The sequence below is a fragment of the Mustela erminea genome, chromosome 17 (assembly GCF_009829155.1).
Source record: "Mustela erminea isolate mMusErm1 chromosome 17, mMusErm1.Pri, whole genome shotgun sequence".
NCBI classification, from domain to species: Eukaryota; Metazoa; Chordata; class Mammalia; order Carnivora; family Mustelidae; genus Mustela; species Mustela erminea.
The window spans coordinates 29,735,643-29,748,203 of record NC_045630.1 but is presented as its reverse complement, the minus strand read 5'-3'; the positions used below and the strand labels follow the sequence as shown (position 1 = coordinate 29,748,203).

At 54.8% G+C, this 12,561-nt stretch overlaps 1 protein-coding gene across 3 annotated transcripts in view; it reads left to right on the top strand.

The window, feature by feature from the left end:
* Positions 1-12,561, top strand: part of EPHX1 (epoxide hydrolase 1) — a 55,973-nt gene that overhangs the window by 23,646 nt on the left and 19,766 nt on the right. The window contains exon 1 of one of the 3 annotated variants that reach the window (XM_032319100.1): positions 4,889-5,008. The exons of 1 other annotated variant lie outside the window; for it this stretch is intronic. The gene's annotated coding sequence lies outside the window, so the exon portion shown is untranslated. Of the gene's footprint in view, positions 1-4,888; positions 5,017-12,561 lie in introns of those variants that run through there. One more of the 3 variants, XM_032319101.1, reaches the window with a different exon arrangement.

Below are 12,561 nucleotides of genomic sequence, written 5' to 3'. Positions count from 1 at the left end.
TGCTTATTTTTCCATGGTCCTTTCTTTAGTTTTTTCCCAAATATGGCCTCAGATCTGACAAGTGTCTATTCATATTACTTTCCCAAAAGTTTAATTCTATCAGTTAATGGGTTAATTCCATCTTTTCCCTGGAGACCTGCCTCCCAGCACCTTGTGTAGCCTGCTACACACTTGTCATCAGGACCAGCAGTTCCTCTTTTCTATCAGATCCCCTGCTCCTAGGGACCACATGTTCTCCTTTTGTAATTTTCAACCTTGTTTTACTGGAGCACATCTGCTAGTTGCATCTCAAGAAAGGGTACATAAGAAGTAAAAATGGATTTTTAGCCCTTGCATGTGTCAACATGTCTCCCATTTGCCCTCATACTTCATTCTGGAATTCTCTATTGTAGATAATTTCCCTCCAACTTTTGAAGTCCTTGCATCACTGTCTTAGTGCATCAGTGTTACTATTAAGAATATTGCTGTTTGGGACACCTGGGTGGCTCAGGCATTGGGCATCCGACTTCAGCTTGGGTCATGATTCCAGGGTCCTGGGCTCGAGCCCAGCATCGGGTTCCCTGCTCCGAGGGAAGCCTACTTCTCCCTCTCCTACTCCCCCTGTTTGTATTCCCTCTCTCACTGTCTTTCTATCAAATAAATAAAATTTAAAAAAAAAAAAAAGAAGAAGAAGAAGACGACTACTGTTTGTGTTGACCTCTTTACATTTTAGTTTTTCTCTCTAGGAGTTTCTAGGAGCTTATCTTTTCTTTAATATTCTGAAAGTTCACAGTGACTTGCCTTGGTGTAGTTCTGGCTTTTTATTGTGTCTTTTCAATCTGGAGACTCCTGTCCTTTGGTTTGGGAAATATTCTTGGGTTATTTCTTTAGTTACTTCCTTCTCTCTATATTCTTCTCTCTCTCTCTCTCTTTTTAAGATTTTATTTATTTGAGAGAGAGAGAGCAAGCGAGAGAGCTAGCCCGAGCAGGGGGATGATGGTGGAGAGGCAGGAGGAGAGGGAGAAGCAGACTCCCCGCAGAGCCTGAGCTCCCAGAACTCTGAAATCATGACCTGAGTCGAAGGCAGACACTTAACGACTGAGCCACCCTGGTTTTTTTTTACTCCCCTGCAGGACTCTTATTAATCTGGTGACTTCCCAGATTGGTCTTCTGATTTGTGTTCTGTTTTTCTGGGAGATTCCCTCAACTCTGTGCTGACTTTTCCATGAAAAATTTTATTTCCAACAGTGTTTTCTAACTGTAGGAATGCTTCTTTTGTCTATTGCCTCCTATTCCTGCTTCATAAATACAATTTCTTATCTCTGTAGATATTAGTTTCTTCTGTTGCCTGCAAGCACTTTCTGTACTTTGCCTTTCATGTCAGAGGCGTTCCCCAAGTGTCTGATCTTCTAATATTTAGGACTGAGACAGCTGACACTGAAATCCAGTTGGCAGCTCCGGGAGAGAACCACAGACTGGCCTCAGTGGCGGGCACTCAGACGGGAAGCAAACCGCTCACTTATTCCAGACACAGATCCTCCACTTCCTGCCTGGGGGTTATTACCCTGAGGCGGTGATCTGTGAACCCACAGCAGGAAGGGGCTGAGGAGGGACTCATAGTTCAGCTCGAACACTTCTACTCGATTCTGCTTAAGTGAGTGCCTCTGAGTGGGAAGTCTCTCTGGTCAGTTTCAGAAAATAAACCCCTAACCTGCCGAGTTAGGCAGATCGGAGGGCTTGGAGTAGGAACCAGGGACAGGGGATATAATTTCTTGTACAGACTTTAATCCTTCTAGGGTTCCCCCCCCTCAATTTTTTTTTATCACAGTAGAACACATATGACATAAAATTTGCCATCTAAGCCATTTTAAAGATTTATTTATTTATTTTAGAGAGAGCGCAAGTGAGCAAGAGTGCACAGGGGAAGGGCAGCAGGAGAGAGAGAATCTCAAGCAGACCCCCTCTGAGTGCAGAACCCCATATGGGGCTCCATCGCACCACCCCGAGATCACGACCCGAGCTGAAACCAAGAGTCAGTCGCCTAACTGACTGAGTCACCCGGCGCCCCTGACCATTTTCAAGTGTACATTTAAGTGATACTCGGTTGATTCCTGTTGTTGGACAACCATTACCGCTATCCATCTGCAGAACGCCTTTCACCTTACAAAACTGAAACTCTCCTCCTGAAGCAATAGTGCCCCCTGTGGGTAAGTCTTTGCCCTGCATTCTTGCCCTGCAGGGACACTCAGGGTGTCCCCACACCCACCCACAACCCTGCCTTCAAAGGCTCCTGATGCCTTTAGCTCCTAAGACTTTGCCGAGCTATAAGGTGGGTGTTGGCAAACTTTTCCTGGAAAGGGCCAAATCATAAATATTTTAGGCTTTATGGGTAACTGCTCATCTCTGCTCTTATAGCCATAGACAATATGCAAACAAGTACAACCTCGTTCAGTAAAACTTGATTTACAAAAGTGAGTTGTGGGTCCTGTTTGGCCAGGGCTGTAGTTCTGGTTGTAAAAAGGTTTTTAGCTTTAGTTGCTTAATCAATCACCCTACTTTCCACCTTACAGAAATTTGACATCTCTCCTCTGCTCTTACCTTTTCTCTCATTCACTCTGTCCCTTTGGGATATATAGCTTTTTAAAAAACCCTTCTGTAGTTATGTTCATGTTGTTTTCAGTAACTGAGATCAATGCATATGTTTGATCCACAATTTTTTAAAAAATGTGTTTGTTTTACTGCAGGGTGGGGGGGGCACGTGGGGAGGGGCAGAGGGAGAGAGGGTCCTAAGCAGACTCCATGCTGAGCGAGGAGTCTGACACAGGGGGTCTTTATCTCACGGCCCTGAGATCACGACCTGAGCAGAAACCAAGAGTTGCTTAACCCAGGTGCCCCTCCCTGATCCACAAGTTTTTAAGCTTTTTATTTCAAAAGGGTTCCAAGCTTCCAGTAAAGTTGCAAGAAGAGTATAAAGTTGTTACTATTTTGCAACATTTCCCTTATGATTCTCCCTCCATAGACAGATAGATAGAACCATTTCAGACCTGGTGTTCTATTATTCCTTAAATACTTCACTGTATATTTTTCTAAGATCATAAATACTGACTCAGGAGGAATTCAGTTCTCAAAATCAAGATATTTAATGTTTATAATCTGTTGTTTTATCTATAGACCTTCCTCAGATGTCCCCAATAAGTCCTTTCTAAAACTGTTCCCAGCCGAGGGCCCCGTCCAGATAGAGCATTACAGTAGGTTTTCATGATTCGCTATCCCCTTCAGTGAGAAACAGTTTCTCAGTCTTGTTTTGTGTTTGGTGACACTGACATTTTTGGAGATACAGGCCATTAGTTTCTAGAATGTCACTTTATTTGGTATTGGATGTTTCCTCATGTGTGCATTTTTGACAAAAAGAATCTTGTTTCCTTGGTGGTGAATCAGGAACTGATCTACAAATTTTATTTAAAATCGTCCCTCCCCCAAGTTATTTTTCATCCTTCCTGACATCCCTGGAAACTCTCCAGAAGCTTATCCAGAGCAACAGCCTTTGTTCTGGTTTTTAAAAATACACAGTGTATTCTAGAGGTCGCATTATACCCACTCTTTTGCTTCATAGACCTTTGGGTGGCTTTTGACAGAAAGCAGTGGAAATATGACTGTCTGAACTTTGTCCTGCTGGCTCGGAATCGGGCTTATTTATTTACGGACCGCCTGTATGCAGATTGCACTTTGAAATATCTTGCACTGTCTTAGATTGCATATCCTAATGGTGGATGGGTGATGTACCCAAGGAGGAGAATGTTAGCATACAGGAGTGAGCCCCGAGGTTACGATGTCGCTAATGTTATTTTATACAAAAACACCTGTTTTGCGGAAATATAATTCACATGCTACACAATCCACCCTCTTAAAGTGTTCAAATCAGTAGTTTTCAGCACAGTCACAGGGTTGTGGCGGTGCCGTCACCACCAGGATCGAATTTTAAAATGTTTTCATCATCACTGCCGTTTTAAGAACAACAGCAAAATCGAGTCCCTTGGTGAAATGGCCAGAGGTTCTGCTTGATAGATTGGAGGAAGGATGGGGGAGGGGAGGATGCAACAGAGGGCAAATTTTGAACGAGTATGGAGATGCCCAGGACCGCAGGGTGATGGAGGGCTTTTGCAGGAGGGTGTCGAATGAAGGCTCAGGGGCACTGCACGTCGCATTCAGGAAGGCATCCTGTCCAGGGCTGCGGTACGAGCAAAGACCCGGAGGCTAAGATGCGTCCGCCGGCCAGAAGCAGCCCCTCTCCTCGAAAGGCAGAGTCCCGGGGCCGGGGTGAGGGGCCGGTCCCCAGCATCCCGCCCCCCCCCCCCCGCCCCGCGACAGGCCCTCTGCCAGCTGAGACCCGAGGGTGCCGGGCGTGGCGACAGCCACCTCCTGGGCGCAGAGGCGAGGCGCTGCGGGGTCGCGAGGAGGGAAGCAGGGCGGTCCAAGGGCGGAGGTCTGCGATCAGCGCCCGTGGGACGAGTCAGGGAGCCCACCACCCCGCTTCGGGTCAGCCCCGCAGACTCTAGTCCTCGCTCGGAAGACCTCAGAGCGGCTCCTGCCTCCATCCGGACGACTGAATTTGTTCTAAAGTTGCGCCGCGCTCCTGGCCCTCCAGGTATGCGAGGGGCAGCGGCAGTGAGAGGCCGCAGCGAAGAAACGGGAAGGACGCCTCTGCCCCCGAAGTCAGCCGACCCAGGGGCTGCCCCGAACTTCAAGTCCCTAAACGCCTCGGCTGCGAGTCTGCACTTCGAGGCGCCCTCTTCCCCAGCAGGGGCGCAGCCGGGAGCGGGTGACGCGACCTGCCTGGGCAGCTCCCGGAACAGGGGCGGGGCTGAACCGAGTCCTCGGCAGGCCCTGGGCCCGACCCGGGACCGCCCCTTGGGGGGCCGAGTCTGGGCGGGGTCAGCGCGGGGCCGCCGGAGCCTGCAGAGCGGGGGTCCGAGAGACTGCGCGCCGCCGCCGCCGCCGCGGGAGCCTGGGGGCCTGGGAGGCGACGACCGTAAGGGGGTGCGGGGGGTACGGGCGGGGGTTCGCGCGAGTTCGCAGCTGTGGGTTCGTGCGGGGGGGTGCGAGAGCGCGGGTTGGGGGCGCGGCTACGGGGGGCGGAGGAGGGGAGGATGGTGCGGGGCGCTGTTGCAGGGGGCTGACACCAGGAAAGTGTAGGGGCCCGGTTGCGGGGGTGGGGCGAGGCGGGGCATCTGTGCGGCTCGAGGGGGTGCGAGGGCGCCGCCTGGGGGAGCGGTTGCGGGGGGCGAGTGTGGGGCGCGAAGGGTGAAGGGGGCGAGTGTAGGGGCACGGCTGCGGGCGCGGGCGGCAGTGGGACTTGCAAGCAGGTGACTCGCTCACCCCTCAGGGGCCCGCAGCTGCACGAGGACCGAGGGCTTGGCGCGCCCACGCCTCCCCCGCTCCGCCCTCCCCTAACCTGAGGCTGCGGGTGCGTGCTCGGGGAAGAGGCCCGGGCAGGCTCTGCGAGCGAGCTCCAGCGGGCGCACGGGGGCGGGGAGGGGGGCGGCGGGGATCCCCAAGCCTCTCACTCCCCGACAGTATTGCTTTCAGGGTGCGTCGCGCCCCCAGTGAAACGCTCTTGTTTGTCGCCGGAGTCCTAAAACCTGTCCCAAATCTCGCAGTTGAAGCGTGCTTTTCTGCCTCCTGGTTTTCCCCTCCCGCCCCTCTCTCGCCGCCCTACCCGCCGCCTAGCTAGGGGGAGGCCTGGGCTTGGGAGTCAGAGCTCCAGCAATCCCGCTGGGCTGTATGACTTCTTTCTCTAAAGCTGCATGGCCCACTTGCCCTCCCGCCTCCCGGGGTATAAGCCTTGGGCTCCGCAGAGCATGGTTTTGCCCTCCCGCCTGCCAGGCCAGACACCCCTGTCCCAGCCCTGGCAGCTCTGTGAGGGCTCTGCATCCTGCACCCCTGGTAGGTGGGGAGAGGGGAGGCCTATGCATTGGACATCTCTGCCTCCCACCCAGCATCTTTGCTTGGATGGATGAGCTCTTGGGGGAAAGGGCTGAGGGTGTGGGCCTCCCCTGAGTGCAGCAGCGTGGACAGTAAACATTCCCACGGGAGCTCCCAGCTCCAGAAAGTAACATTGTCCTTTCCTGGGTGGTGGCTCCCTTCAGGGCCTAGCCCCACTGGGTCTGACTTAGCAAAAAGTTCTAGGATTGTTCAACAGCAGTCCGCCGCCCCCCCCCCCCATTTCCACACCTAGGATGACTATGAGGACTGGGGTGTTTCCCTGGGAAGTGTGGGCCGTGCTTAGGGACCACCCTCTGTCCAGGGCAGGGGGCTCCTCCTGGATCATGCCCTTAGGAGGCCAGCAGGTTTATAGAGGGAGAGGTGGGCCATGAAATAAACTTGTAAATATAAGGTACCTTCAAAGATGGGGAAAACCTGGAGAGGGAAGGAGTGTCAGGTGAAAGAGAAGCCTGGATGGAGAGGTGACATCTGAATAACACTAAGAAGGTAGGAATGGCAGATTGCCTTTGGGGGTGACTGTGCACCAGGTTGAGGGAAGAGCAAAGGCCCTGGGGCAGGAGCGCTCCTGGTACAGATGAACTCTTACCTGTGTGTTCTGAGTGTGGGGCTGGCTGCCACCAGGGTTTTTGGTGTGAGTGACCTCTTGTGTAAACTGTACTGGCCCAGCTTGAGAGCAAGAGGACTCTGGAACTTTCTGCCACCTGCTCCCTTCTCTGCCCCCCTCCCAGTTCCAGGAAAGGAAAGACCTTCACAGACACACAGACAGTAACTGCTCAGCAGGACAACCAGAGTGAACCTCAGTGCCTTCTGCTCCAACCCATGTACACCCGGGGGCCTGGGACAGTCTGGTGGTACCCACCTATAGGAGCGGGGTGTCTGGTCAAAGTGGCCAAATGTGCTCGGGGAGAGGGACCTGTCCCATGCTCCCACAGGAGCTTGCAGGGAGCCCCAGCCATGGACGGAAGAGTCTGACAGGCCCCAGGCTTACTAACTGCCCCCCGTCCCGCCCGTGCACCCTGACTCTTCCCTTCAGCCTCCTGGCCCAGGCCCAGATCCGAAGACACACGGGGTGCCCAGACTCTGTTCTTGAGTGCAGGTGCGCAGAGCTGCGGAGCACAGATAGGCGCACAGAATAAAGGGGGGGGGCTCAGTGGGACCTGGGGGCTGCCGTTGAAGCACTGGTGCCTAGGACCCACACTCAGGGCCGGAGGGCGCACAGGGAGAGCAGGCGGTGGGGGCGGTTCACAGGGCCCCTGGGAGCTCATGCCCAAAACCTACCTCCAGAAGGCCCTCAACCCCATCGTCGGTGATTCCGTCCTCTGACGGAACATGGTAGTGCAGAAGGAGAATTGGCACTGAAAGAAGAGGGGATGCGTGTCCTAGCTGTGCCATTGTGATGTCCCTGCCCTGGACCTCACCCATAATATGGAGGGGTTGGGGTGTTCAATGTGAGGGACCCTAGAGCATGAGTGTGTGATGACTGTGCGGGTAAGCAGTCCAAACGGACCTTCAGGAGAGGAAACGTGTCTGTGGGGAGCAGTCAGTTTTGATGGGGCCTGGGGGGTACCCTGTGCCAAGTCCACAGGGGCAACTGCAAGCGAAGTGACAGCTGTGGCCTCAGGCTGCGGGGCAAACCCTCAGACAGAGGGCAGGGTCTCGGGATTGAAGAAGTGTCCCTGCCCAGTCCAGCTGGCCCCCTGCAGTCACCACCCACCGGCCTGTGGGTTTTCCTGGGCTGGAGCAAGGGCCCCAGGGTGCTGTGTGGAGAGGGTTGGGGGTGCAGCAGTTCCCCAAGAGGGGACCCAGGCTTTGCTGAGGATCCAGCCGCCTGCGTTCCCTGAGGAGGGGGCGGTATGTGCTGCAGGAAATCCTCCCTCTCGCCAGGGAGGGAACGCGCAGTCCCATCTTTGGTTACATGACCAAACACACTCCGCGCAAACCGAGTTCACACTGGGGTTTTCACTTCCCTCAAGGTGTGTTTGCCCTCCCGAGGGAGGTCACGGTGCACTCTTCCTCAACCTGGGAAGCCCAGCTGAGGCCTTCCCCCAGCCTGGCTCACACACCTGGTATGGACCCCCCATTGTCTGTGTCCAGCGTGGGGCTGTGCTGTCACCCCTCCCTCTCTGACGTGCTCCGAGACATTCCAGAAGATTCTGTGGCTGACCCACAAATTGCGACTGTGGGAGGAACGGAAGGTCCCTGGATGGAGAACAGGAGTTTTTGCCGCCTTTACCTTTAGACAAGATAGATAGACTGAATTCAGATGTCTTCTTGGTGGGTCCACACCGTGATGTGTGCAGGGAGTCCAACTCGTTTTCCAAGTCTTCAGGGAAAGTGGATGTACTTTTCTGCTTTCCCGGGTTTTTTGTTTGCCTATGGCAGGACCTGTTTGCTGGACCATGTGGTCACTGTGAGGTGACAGGAATGGGCAGGCCCACCTCCCCCACCCCGGGGGAGAGCAGGAGGTGGCCATGTCCTCACCCGAGTCCGCACCTTCCTCCCTCCCTCAGAGGCTGCTTTGTCCACCAGGACCTTCCCCTGAACTCCAGAAGTATTTTTAGCCTTTTGCTACTTTTTATTCCTTTCTGCTACCTAGACATTGCCGCTAGCAAACTGACCCGCACCAAGATACCAACAGCCCAAAACATTCCTGGACACCCTGACTCTCGTCCTTAGGGCCCCCTCCATGAGGGGGTGCTGACCACATTCCAGAGGAGAAAGCAGCTTAGGTTACTCAGCGAGGCCCAGCCAACAGTGCTATCAGCTTACATACCATTGAGGAAGCTTCCAGACCAGGGAGCACATTGTTGAGGGCTGGCTGACCCGGGGACAGAGGGGAAGGAGCTCAGGTACGTGACTGACAGCATTTCAGCATGCATGGCCCACTCCTTGGTCCTCCGGAATGGGGCTCTTCTCTACTCAGGTAGAGATGCCAAGTGTTGAAATCGCACACCAGGTAAATCGCTTCTTCCTCAGAGGCAGCGAACTGTGCTCTGCTCGGGGCGTTTCTCTTGTAACGTAAGACCAGTGGAAAACTGGCCTGGTGTCCTAGGGCAGCCAGGAGTGGAGTGGGGCCTCGGGTGACACCGGCCACCAACACACTGATCCCAGCATGCCCCCCCCCCCCGCCGCCGCACTACCCACCTTCAGGCCTGTGTCGATGGGTCTGTGGGGAGCCCTTAGCTCAGCAGCCAGGTCTGCAGGTCCCTGGGCCCCCTCCAGAGGTGCTGGGGGTCAGCCAGCCCTGCCAGGGGCCCTCCCTTCTCCCACTGCGGCGGGGCCTGGGTGCCCCACACGTTCTGCCTTCCCTCCTCTGAGGTCCACTCCTCAGCTCCCCATCTTGGTCGGGGTAGCACTTCCACAGGGAAAGTGCTGGATTAGGACATGGGTTGGGGTCCCTCTCCTTGACCTGTCGTGTTCTGGGGACTTAAAATCCAAAGCGAATCCCTGGGTGGGTGCATCGCCCCTTTACCCGAAGTGACTCTTTGAACCCCCCAGTCCAGTGAGGCCTGGAGAGCGGGGGTCACTGGCCTGAAGTAGCATGGCTAGTGGGCAGCAGGGCCAGGACTGGGGGCCGGCAGCCAGAGCCTGACCACCGGCCTGCAGGCTCCTGGCGCCAAGAGCATGCCGTCCAGCTGCCGCACGAAACCAGTCATGTTCTGTCTGTCTGCGCAGAGGCATGAACAGAGAGTCAGTTTGGGGGTGGGGACACACTCTGTGTCTGGTGGCGATGTGCCCCCATGCAGTCCCAGAGCAGGGCTTCCCCCACGAAGCCTGCACCCCGCCCTTGCATTCTGCTTTGTTTTTGCCTGTAGACGATGTTTTCTTTTCCCCTGGGTGCTGGTTCCAGGCTGCTCTTCCAGGCTTTGCTCCAGGCCTTCTGGGCGGAAAACAAGGCCTGGCTCTGGGGCAGGGGTGCAGGGCGTGTTGCTCGGCAGCTGTCCCGGGCCTCACTCATCCTGAGGCCCTGCTGGCCGCTGGGGTCCGGGGAGAAATGTCTGTGGGGGCAGAGGCTGTGTGGCTGGCCAGGGTGTCCTCCCCGCCAGGCTTTCCTGCTCCGTCCCTGGCCATCCACCCCCCAGGGTGATCTCAGCCCCAGCAAGCAGGGCCTGGGACTTTCTGGGAATTTCGGGAAGCCCCTTTGCTGGGGCAGTGGCTGTGAGCAGTGCATTGGCAGCGGGAGCATTCCCATTCTTCACGGCCAGCCCTGGAATGGAAGGGAAGCCATCTGTTTTTCCTTTCCCCAGGGATGTTCCTTCTGGCTTCCTCCAGAGAGGCGTGGTGAGACTTGGGGGGGGGGGGCGAGGGGCCCGGGCCTGGGGGAGGGCACAGAACCCTGAGCCCCACCTTTCTGTCTGGCCTGGCGTCACAGCAGACTGTGGTGCCACCGTGTTCCCCCTCACAGCCTCTGCCCCAGAGTTTTCTGTCGAGATGACTTCCCCCAGAAGGAGCTGAGGTTCTCCCTCTCATGTGAATGTGAGTCACAGTCAGGAAACCCTCAGCGCCATGGGGCAGAGGGCGGAGTCCTCCCGGGGAGGCAGAGCTGGGCCCCTCGGCCTCTGTTCTCAAAGAGAGCCTGGGATGCCCTGGGTCTGAGGTGGGGGTTGGGCCCAGAGAGGGCAAGGAAGGGAGAGATGCGCCGCTCTGACCACAGGGGTCTTGAAGGCTGAGCCGGTGTCCCTCTGTTCCAAGAGCAGCGGGAAGCTATTCGAGGGTTGAAACAAGGGAAGGGACATGAGCAGGTTTGGATTTACAGAAGGTCCCTCTGGCTGCAGACGCTGTGGGAGGGGACTGGACTGGGGCTTCACTTTGGTGCAGGGCAGATAGTGGCAGAGGTGGCTTCCAGGCCATCTTGGAGATGGAGCTGCTAGAACCTGCCAACAGGTTCCATCCATGTGGGTGGAACGCTGGAGGGGGTTCAAGGTCATGGCATGGGCCTTGGGGGTGGCATGCAGAAGGTGCCTAGTGCCCCCCACAGTGAGTAGGAGCCCCAGAAGGAGACAGAGGCCTAGGGGGATGAGATCACTGTGCTGCTGCAGATGCCCCCGCAGAGGGTCCAAGATATTTGGGAGCCACTACATTGGCAGGTGGGTGCTGGGATCTAGCTCAGAACCACATACGTGTCTGTCGCCCCTGCAGGAGGCAGCAGGAGCCCGGCGCCTGGAAGGGATGGCCCCCTTTGGGCACAGGACCCCTGGCAACCTGGCCAGCCTCATTAAACCATCTGTTTCACATTTCCACTAGGCCCGTGGCCTGCAGAGGCCTCTGGGCTTCCAGATTGTCCTTTATCCCAATGGGGTCTCAGCCCCCAGGAAGTCACCGAACAGGATCCCTGCCATAGCTGCGTGACTAGGTTCTGAGTGCCTCTGGCCCAGAGCGGGCATCTGACTTGCTGTTGACGCTGAGTCACAGGGAGGACTGTTGTCCTCCTTACGGGTTTTTGTGGTTTAAAAAATGTACGATAATGTTGTTTTTGAGAGGATAGTACATGCATTTGGTAAAGGTGATTTTTTTTTCAAAGTACAAAAGCTTATTGAGCACAAGACTTTTCCTCGTGGGGCACATAGTGGCTGAGTTGGTTGAGCATCTGACTCAACTGCTGATCTCAGGGTCATGAGATTGAGCCCCGCACTGGACTCCATGCTCAGCGTGGAGCCTGCTGGAGATTCCCTCTCTCCCTCGCTCCCCGCCCTGCTTGCATGGCCCCCTCTCTCAAATAAATAAATAAATAAAATCTTTGAAAAGAATAAAAAAAGATCGTTCCCTCTTTGGGGCGGTCACTGTTGCCAGCATCCGGGTGAAGTCCCAGACTGTCCATAGGGCATTGTGTCCTTTGGTCCATGTGGGTGGCACTGTTGGCCATGCTCTCCTGCTCTCACTTAACTGTTCATCAGGGAGATCTTTCCGGAGCCACAGATAATTGACCTTCTGTGCAGCATAAGGAAGAAGAAGCTCTTCATCTACCCTCAGGGTCTTCAGCTGGACCAAGAATTCAATTCACACGAGACAGATTAATCAGAAGAAAAACCTCAAAGTTTTATGACCTGTGCATGGAGGTCCAGTAGAGAAATTGGGGCCTGAAGAAATGACCAAGGCAGACAGTTTTTATACTTTCAAGACAAAGAGACAATCAACACATGATGAATTAACAGGATATAGAAAACAGGTGTTTGCAAGCCTCAATCTGTGGGGAATTCTAATTGGAATTTAGACACGGCAAGTAGATTAGCCTGTGTGTACTGCTTTCTCGACTCTCAAGTCCCCATCTCCGGCGACAAGGGTGTGTTTTTATTTCTTAACACAGGAAGGGTATTTTTCATTTGGGAGGTTTGTTTCCTGCTTTCAGGGGCGAACAGGAGGGTCTGAGGGTCCTCACACCGGCTGCTTCCTAAGTGACTTTTATTTAAACTCATCACCATGCCGAAGGGGCACCTTTGGGGCAGCCGTCCCATCCCTAAATTCATTTGATGAGTCCATGACAGCTTACTTCCGTCCCCAGCCAATGGACATTCAAATTGTTTCCGGGACGATGTTTATTCATCAGATACATCTCAGCCATGGAACACGAATGCAGCATCG